The 9,785-nt window shown below is 45.5% G+C and overlaps 1 long non-coding RNA gene across 1 annotated transcript; it reads left to right on the top strand.

Annotated features, from left to right (window-relative positions):
- The first annotated feature begins 8,208 nt into the window (after window positions 1-8,208).
- LOC109616873 lies at window positions 8,209-9,533 on the top strand. The gene is made up of 3 exons (XR_002198157.2): window positions 8,209-8,352; window positions 8,623-8,682; window positions 8,971-9,533. It is a non-coding gene; the product is annotated as an uncharacterized LOC109616873 (long non-coding RNA).
- Window positions 9,534-9,785: the final 252 nt, after the last annotated feature.

Below are 9,785 nucleotides of genomic sequence, written 5' to 3'. Positions count from 1 at the left end.
TGATGATATTGTAAGAAAGAAGTTCTGGTAAAAGGAAGGATCGTCTATATTTGGAGCATATATACTTATTAGATTAATTTGTGTTGTCAAAATATTACCATTAAGAACTATGTACCTTCCTAACGGATCATTATGTTGCTTTTTTAACTGAAATGGAACAGATTTGTGTATAAGGATTATGACTCCTCTAGCTCAAGAGGTGAAAGAGGCATCAAAAACCTGCCCTGGCCATCTCTTCGTGACCCTGCTAATATCTTCTTTTATTAAATGAGTTTCCTGTAGAAAAATTATACTTGATCCCATTTGTTTCAGTCGACCCAATACTTGTTTAAGTTTTACCAAACTGTTTAGTCCCCTTACATTCCAGCTACAGATATTTATCTCTGATTTATTGATCACTTACTATCTTATGTTAACATGTAGACAATGCTGTGTCCAAGCAAGCCGTAAAAAAATAAAAAAATAAATAAAATAAAATAAAAGAGAGAGAGAGAAGAGAAAGAAAGAAAAAAGAGAGAAAGAAAAAAAGGGTATTCCTTAACAACCTCCATTTCCCACCCCCACCCACCATGCATTCCCCCAACGGAAAGCATGAAACTACCCCCCATTCACCAACTTTGGTTAGTGAAACACGTTTGATCCATATAAACATGGAACAACATTTTGCAAGCTCACTATCATCATTCACCACACGGGTCCTCGCTACCAAACATCCTATTGAACAAAACTGGACCACTAACATTTCAAATATAATTCCTTTCAACCTAATAGAACATAGGCATAACTTAATTTGACTCATGTCCAGTGTATTTTAAACTTAAGTAGCTACTCACAAACAATAATGAAGTGGACAATGAGCTAGTATGGATCATTATGTCAAATAGGAACACTCAAATTTACCTTTGCTTAATAAACCCAGGAATTGAGTCCTGTTTATGTCCCCTCTTGTCGACAGCGTTAAGCTGTGGTGGGGCCTACGCAATGACCGAATGAAGTCCTCCGCCTCTGAGACCGATTTAAAGATGTGGACGTTGGCCGGAGTGCGTGACTATCAGGTGCCGCTGGGTAGAGCATACCGTAGCGGATTTCCATGCCTCTAAGTTGAGCCTTCACTCCATCAAATTGCCGCTGGCTGCTGACGTGCGTTTCGGCCTGATATATCCGGGAACAAGCTGATCCGTTGTCCTTCATACCGTAATTCCTTAATTTTTCTAGCTGCTCTCAAAGCTTTCTCCTTATCCTGGTAGTTTAAGAACTTCATCACGATCGCTCTTGAAGCCGTCGGGCGATTTGGATTAACTTGTCCAAACCGATGCGAACGTTCGATGACTGGTGTGGAATCGAACGTGTCATTCAGGATCTTGGAGAGCAGATCTTCCATGAAAGCGCACATGTTAGATCCTTCTGATTTCTCGGGCAGGCCTACTAATCTCAGGTTAGAACGCCTTCCGCGGTCCTCCAGGTCTTGCACTTTGTTCCGTAGAAAATACGTTGTTTCTTCAAGTTTTTTAACTTTGTGTTGAAGGGTTGAGACATTCTCTTCAGTTTGTGCGATTCTCTCTTCTGCCTCTCCTACTCTTCGCGATTGAGACAGTAAGTCTGCTTTTATGCCATTTATTGCTTCGAGCATGTCAGTAGATTGTATTGTAAAGTCAGTTTTCAGAGACTGGATTGCGCTGAGGATGTCATCGTTTGTAGCCGTATTAGATTCGACCTGTGCCTCGGTTAGCTTTTTGCTTGCTAGCGCCAGGTTTTCCTCCTCCATCTGCACAGACGGCTTCGAATGGTGTCCAGGTTTGATGGTTTTTGGTGGCATCTCGTCTCGCAGAACTTTTGAGTGATTTTTTAAATACTTTTATACGAGTTCTGGTGGTCTTTCTGAGGATTTTTTAAGTATTTAGCCGCGAGCCCAACTCGTGCGACTTACCAGCTGCACGTCATAACCGGAAGCCTCCTCCACCACAACAATTATCATGTTATCTGCGTAAGTCTTTTGGGTAGGCTTCCCTAGAGGTTCATTAACAATGCAATTTCCCACCAGGGAGTGTAAAAGGGAGTCGTTTTTCAAAGCAGTGAGCTTATGCTTGTTGCTGCTTGTTGCTTGCAGACTCAAACCCACTCTAGAGAACATGTTTTCGTAGTCAGAGTAGGCAGACAATTTGAGATTACAGTCCAGCAACACAAGACTACAGGGTTGGTAACATTACTTTTCACTTATCAAAATAACCCACCTTATAGAAATGATAAAGAAAATGATTTCACCTCGCCCCTCCACCTTGATCATCCTTCTTTCCTTACTTATTCAGATTGTTTCATCTTGGGAAGGTATCTAAAATCCTTTGTACCTTTCAGCATGTTCACTTTCAACCCAGCAACACAAAGACATAGCAGTTTAATTAACTAACTTCACCTGTGTGTGAAGCCTAGATTATATACATGACCATGTTTCTATTAAGGTTAGGCATTATGTAGGCTAATTCCCATTTTTGTATTTGTGTCTCAAATTGTTATTGAAGCTGTTTTGGAAGCTGATTGAGTTATATATTCCTATGTTTCTGTCTTATTTTCATTGCTATGTACATGAAAAAGAGGTTATGTTTTAGCTAAAAACTGCTAGGGATGATTTTATGACAGCAAGAAATGCTGTATACGGTAGTTTATAGCTCAATATCAATATGAGCTAGAGACCTACAAACAAGTGTGGTATGTTCCTTTACCTTTCTTCTGAATGTAACACCTCTTTCATCAATATTCATTATCTGTATTTAATTTCCCCTCCAAGAACTGCCACCTTAACGTGGTGGAGGGGTTTGAGTACCCGAGTGACCCTAGGAGCTATGTTGTCTGGGGCTATATGCCCCTGGTAGGGTCTCCCAAGGCAAACAGGTCTTAGGCGACGGGTCAGACTAAGAGCGGTTCAAAACCCCCTTAATGAAGAAAAACATTTTGAGTACCGTGACGTCGGCCGGTATGGCGCAGCCGGGGCCCCACCCTGGAGCCAGGCCCGGGGTTGGGGCTCGTATGCGAGCGCCTGGTGGCCGGGCCTTCCCCCATGGGGCCCGGCCGGGCTCAGCCCGAACGGGCGACGTGGGGCCGCCCTCCCGTGGGCTCACCACCCACAGGAGGGACCATAAGGGGCCGGTGCGAAGAGGATCGGGCGGCAGTCGAAGGCAGGGGCCTAGACAACCCGATCTCTGGACACGGAAACTGGCTCTAGGGACGTGGAATGTCACCTCGCTGGCGGGGAAGGAGCCTGAGTTGGTGCGTGAGGTTGAGAGGTTCCGATTAGAGGTAATCGGGATCACCTCTACACACGGCTTGGGCTCTGGAACCACACTCCTTGAGAGAGGATGGACTCTTCACCACTCTGGAGTTGCCCATGGTGAGAGGCGGCGGGCTGGTGTGGGTTTGCTCATAGCTCCCCAGCTCTGCCGCCATGTGTTGGAGTTTACCCCGGTGAACGAGAAGGTCGTTTCCCTGCGCCTACGGGTCGGGGATAGGTCTCTCACTGTTGTTTGTGCCTACGGGCCGAACGGCAGTGCAGAGTACCCGACCTTCTTGGAGTCTCTGGGAGGGGTGCTGGAAAGTGCTCCGACTGGGGACTCTATTGTTCTACTGGGGGACTTCAACGCCCACGTGGGCAGCGACAGTGACACCTGGAGGGGCGTGATTGGGAGGAACGGCCCCCCGGATCTGAACCGAGTGGTGTTCAATTATTGGACTTCTGTGCTAGTCACAGTTTGTCCATAACGAACACCATGTTCCAGAGCATAAGGGTGTCCATCAGTGCACGTGGCACCAGGACACCCTAGGACGCAGGTCGTATGATCGACTTTGTTGTCGGTCTCATCTGACCTGCGGCCGTATGTCTTGGACACTCGGGTGAAGAGAGGGGCGGAGCTGTCAACTGATCACCACCTGGTGGTGAGTTGGATTCCGATGGCGGGGGAGGAAGCTGGACAGACTCGGCAGGCCCAGCGTACTGGTAAGGTGCTGCTGGGAACGTCTGGCCGAGGTCTCCTGTCAGAGAGATCTTTAACTCCCACCTCCGGCAGAGTTTCGACTGGATCCCGAGGGAGGTTGGAGATATTGAGTCCGAGTGGACCATGTTCTCCACCGCCATTGTTGAAAGCGGCCGCTCGGAGCTGTGGCCGTAAGGTCTCCGGTTGCCTGTCGAGGCGGCAATCCCCGAACCCGGTGGTGGACACCGGAAATAAGGGATGCCGTCAAGCTGAAGAAGGAGTCCTATCAGGCCTGGTTTGGCTTGTGGGACTCCTGAGGCAGCTGACGGGTACCGACAGGCCAAGCGGGCTGCAGCCCGGGTGGTTGTGGAGGCAAAAACTCGGGCCTGGGAGGAGTTCGGTGAGGCCATGGAGAAGGACTATCGGCTGGCCTCGAAGAGATTCTGGCAAACCATCCGGCGCCTCAGGAGAGGGAAACAGTGCCCTACCAACGCTGTTTACAGTAGAGGTGGGGCAGCTGGTTGACCTCAACTGAGGATGTCGTTCGGGCGGTGGAAGGAGTACTTCGAGGATCTCCTCAATCCCGCTGACACGTCTTCCATTGAGGAAGCAGAGGATGAGGGCTCAGAGGTGGACTCGTCCATCACCCGGGCTGAAGTCACAGAGGTGGTCAAGAAACTCCTGGGTGGCAAGGCACCGGGGGTGGATGAGATCCGCCCTGAGTACCTCAAGTCTCTGGATGTTGTGGGGCTGTCTTGGTTGACACGCCTGTGCAACATCGCGTGGCGGTCGGGGACAGTGCCTCTGGGATGGCAGACCGGGTTGGTGGTCCCTCTTTTTAAGAAGGGGGACCGGAGGGTGTGTTCCAACTATAGGGGGATCACACTTCTCAGCCTCCCCGGGAAAGTCTATGCCAGGGTTCTGGAGAGGAGAATACGGCCGATAGTAGAACCTCGGATTCAGGAGGAACAGTGTGGTTTTCGTCCGGGCCGTGGAACACTGGACCAGCTCTATACCCTCTACGGGGTGTTGGAGGGTTCATGGGAGTTTGCCCAAACCAATCCACATGTGTTTTGTGGATTTGGAGAAAGCATTCGACTGTGTCCCTCGCGGCATCTTATGGAGGGTGCTTGGGGAATATGGGTCCTGGGTCCTTTGCTAAGGGCTGTCAGGTCCCTGTACAACACGAAGGCAGGAGCTTGGTCCGCATTGCCGGCAGTAAGTCAGACTTGTTCCCAGTGCATGTTGGACTCCGGCAGGGCTGCCCTTTGTCACCGGTTCTGTTCGTAATTTTTATGGACAGAATTTCTAGGCGCAGCCAGGGGCCGGAGGGTGTCAGGTTTGGGGACCACACAATTTCGTCTCTGCTCTTTGCAGATGATGTTGTCGTGTTGGCCCCTTCTAACCAGGACCTTCAGCATGCACTGGGACGGTCTGCAGCCGAGTGTGAAGTGGTGGGGATGAAAATCAGTACCTCCAAATCCGAGGCCATGGTCCTCAGTCGGAAAAGGGTGGCTTGCCCACTTCAGGTTGGTGGAGAGTGCCTGCCTCAAGTGGAGGAGTTTAAGTATCTAGGGGTCTTGTTCACGAGTGAGGGAAGGATGGAACGGGAGATTGACAGACGGATCGGTGCAGCTTCTGCAGTAATGCAGTCGATGTATCGGTCTGTCGTGGTGAAGAAAGAGTTGAGCCGCAAGGCGAAGCTCTCGATTTACCAGTCAATCTACGTTCCTACTCTCACCTATGGTCATGAGCTTTGGGTCATGACCGAAAGGACAAGATCCCGGATACAGGCGGCCGAAATGAGCTTTCTCCGCAGGGTGGCCGGGCGATCCCTTAGAGATAGGGTGAGAAGCTCGGTCACCCGGGAGGAGCTCAGAGTAGAGCCGCTGCTCCTCCACATCGAGAGGGGTCAGCTGAGGTGGCTTGGGCATCTTTTTCGGATGCCTCCGGAACGCCTTCCTGGGAAGGTGTTCCGGTCCCGTCCCACCGGGAAGAGACCCCGGGGAAGACCTAGGACACGCTGGAGGGACTATGTCTCCCGGCTGGCCTGGGAACGCCTCGGTGTCCCCCCGGAAGAGCTAGAGGAAGTGTCTGGAGAGAGGGAAGTCTGGGCATCCCTGCTTAGACTGCTGCCCCCGCGACCCGGCCCCGGATAAGCGGAAGAAGATGGATGGATGGATGTATTTAATTTTATAAACTCTAGTACCTAATTCAGATGAACTATTTTTAATAGCTTCAAATCCAGATGACATGAACTTCTAAAGCCACTTGTATTTTGTTCACTGACCTTTTTTGTCAAGGGTACGCCCCTTAGATTTTCCATTTCTGTGAATTTACAGGAATGTATCCTTCTATAGAATTGATTAATTAGGTCAGTAATTGGTTAGTTTCTACCCTTACCTGGTTGTTTAGATCTGAACTGGGAATCAATTCATAGGAAAAACCAAAAACCTGCAGACACTCAGCCCGACGTGGAACCAGTTAGACACCGCTGCTTATGTGTATTCAGAATATGCTTACACTGAAACCAGGCATTTATTTAATTTCATCAATTTATTTGCCTAGTTGGAGCCATTGATCACAGTGCCTCTTTCTCTGTGGACCTACTTGCAATTATTATTTTACTCCAGCGGTTATTGCAATATATTGATGGAAATAATAAAACACAAATATGTTAACATTCCTCACCTACAAATGATTTTCCTGTTGCAGCTTTGGTTTGTATTTCATTCTCACATTGGACTTAGTATTTATATATGGGAAACTCCGCTCTGGCCGTGGGTTCGAGCCCCGGTCATGCTACTGTCGATTGTAGCTGGGGTGTCTGGTAGGGTGGTGCTTATTGGGCTGGTGTCGCCTTGGGGGAGGTAATAGGCATAGAGGATTTCCTTGTGCCACTGTGTTCCAGTAACATTTCTGGTGGGGTGGGTGCTCCTGACCTGGCCATGAATATAAGGTAATGTGAGCAAGTGTTTCCTCCAATGTGTTACAGTGTTGTACAGTGGGGCAAAGAAGGTGAGTGAACAAAATGCAAGTAGTTTTAGAGGTCCATGTCATCTGGTTTGGAAGCTAATAAAAATAGTTAATGTGAATAAGGTAGAGTTGTAATAATGCATGACATTTGAAGGTAATGAATTTGGAGAAAAGAAGAGGTGTACCTTTTAAAAGAGAGGAACAGGAACACAATGCACTTGTTTGTAGATCTCTAACTCATATGGACAGTGAGCTATTAAAAAAAAGTTTAGAAAGATAAATCCATGTAAATTCACCGAAATGGCAAAATGTAAGGGGCATACCCTTGACAAGGAAGGTCAGTGAACAAATCAAGTGGTTTTAGAGGTCCATGTCATCTGGATTGGAAGCGATTAAAAATAATTAATTTGAATAAGGTAATAGAGCTGTAATAATGCATGTAATTTTAAATAAAATCAAGGTTAGTAATTTGGAAAAAAGAACAGGTGTACCTTTTAGAAGAGAGGAAGAGGAACACAACACACTTGTTTTGGGATCTGTATCTCATATGGAAAGTGAGATATTAAAAGACATTTTCGAAAAAGATAAATTCCTGTAAGTTTACAGAAATTGGAAATGGCAAATCAAAGGGGCGTACTCTTGACAAGGAAGGTCAGTGAAAAAAATGCAAGTGGTTTTAGAGGTCCATGTCATCTGGATTTGAAGCTATTAAAAATAGTTCATTTAAATTTGGTAAAGAGTTGTAATAACAAAATTGTAGTTAGTAAATTTTATACAGAGAATTGTATAATAGAGGAACAGTAAAGGAACACAACAGGTGTTTGTCGATTTGTAGCTCATATGGATAGTGAGCTATTAACAATAGCTACTAAAATTTATTAAATTGAAAATGGCAAATCCACAGACTGTACTCTGGAGAAGGAAGGTCAGTGAACAATATACATGTGGTTTCAGAGGTCTTCTTGATAGGAAATTATTTTAAAGTTTTTATTAAAAGGTATATATATTTGGTAATTGAGTTGTATTGATACATATTTTAATATAAAATACAGAGAATATACTTTTGAATATTAGTGTACCTTTGAGAGGATAGGTACAGGAACACACCACACTCATCTGTAGCTCTCCATCTCGTATATAACATAAACAAATAATAACACCTTTATGCCAGACTGCGTTAGTGGAGCCGGCTAAAAAGAGCGAATGTCTCTTGTGCATTTGTAACAGGTACGGAAAAGTATTTGTATTCCACCAAATATCCCTCATTTTACTGTGCATTCATTTTTGTTTATTATTCAATGAAGGGATAGGGTATGTAGTTTGCAGGGGTACTGCGCCCCCTGCTGGTCGTTTTGTGTACATACTGTTTGTTTTCCTGGCTTTCGTCAGACGATGTTGGATCTGGCCAAGAGCTGTAGGTACTTTGTGTAGTGCGAGACAGATTTGTAAAATACGAAGTTTAACGTGTGTTTAAGTGATTAAACAGGCTGATTGTTGTTAGTATAGATTTTTAACAGTTGGAATGATTTATTCTCTTCCGTGTATTTCTGTTTATTATTTAGTGTTTTAGTGAGCTAGCTTACATGCTATTTTTTTTTACAAGTATCTGTGTTGGTATTCGCTATTTTGTGTTCTGCACTGCGTCTGTATAAGCATACATATATATTTTTCCTTATGTTGTTAGGCGTGTGTTGAGGACATATGACCATCGCTGTGGTTTTCTCTTTTCTAAAACACTGAACAGGTATGTTATTTGCACAGGACTTATTTTAATTTAGAATGTGTTTTTTGTAATGCTGTGAGGTTGCAGTTAAAGTGTGAGGCTGAGAGCAGTTTTATATAGGCTAAATACTACAAAAGTATTTTTATATTCTTATGTTGTATTTTTGCATTTATTGTTTCATATGTTGGGATTTAATTTTATTGAGAAATGGCATTATTTCTGAGACAATGTTGGATCTGGCCAAGAGCGGCATGTATTGAGGACATATGACCAACACTGTGGTTTTCTCTTTTCTAAAACACTGAGCAGACACCCAACAGCAATAAATGTCCTGTGCCAAAACCCGAGTCTCCAGTCGTCTGCTACACACGTTAGACACAACGCAGGTAACCAGTACTGAGGCCAGGCCGGTTACATTGGTGCCGTGACCCGGATCCATCGTGGATCAACACCAGCTTGGTCACAGGAGGTTGCTGAATGCCATCGCAAGGTTTTCTTTTTTGTTTGAGATTGCACTGAAGTGATTTTGTCACAGTTAAGATAACTTTTCATTGAAGTGACATCACTTGTATTAAGAAAAATATATATTACTTTGTTGCCTATAAAAAAAAAAAGTATTTTCTGTTTTTGTGTGGCCCTGAATTAAGTGATAAGTGAAGAAAATTACATTTAATATTGAAAGGGGAGGTGATGTGCCCTCTATTGATTCTCTTCTTAGCTCTGGGAGGGGGAGACTTTTAAGTGAGCTGTGTAATACTCCAGTTAGAGCTCCAGGTAATGTGGGCTAACCTGCCTTTAGCTCCACCAGGCTACCTAATAGTCTATCCACTAACAGTAGACCCACTGAAATGCTTTCAGCTATTCCAGACATTGCTGACCCGGCTCTGAGTAACCTTATCACGCACATCGCCCAGCAAGTGGGACAGACTCTATCAGCTAAGTTAAAGGGAGAGGTGGATACCGGTGAAGGTGCACAGGTTCAGAACTCAGGTGCAGGCCAAATACTCTCTGATTCTACCCTTAATCTGACTGGTATGAAGTTGGTCATTCAGTCCGATGTGAAAGAGCCTCCTGTTTTCATAGGAGATGGCTCAGACAAGCATTCTGTATACGAGTAGGAGGAG

This window comes from Esox lucius, chromosome 18 (genome assembly GCF_011004845.1).
Source record: "Esox lucius isolate fEsoLuc1 chromosome 18, fEsoLuc1.pri, whole genome shotgun sequence".
Taxonomy (NCBI): domain Eukaryota; kingdom Metazoa; phylum Chordata; class Actinopteri; order Esociformes; family Esocidae; genus Esox; species Esox lucius.
This window is presented reverse-complemented; position numbering and strand designations above follow the sequence as displayed.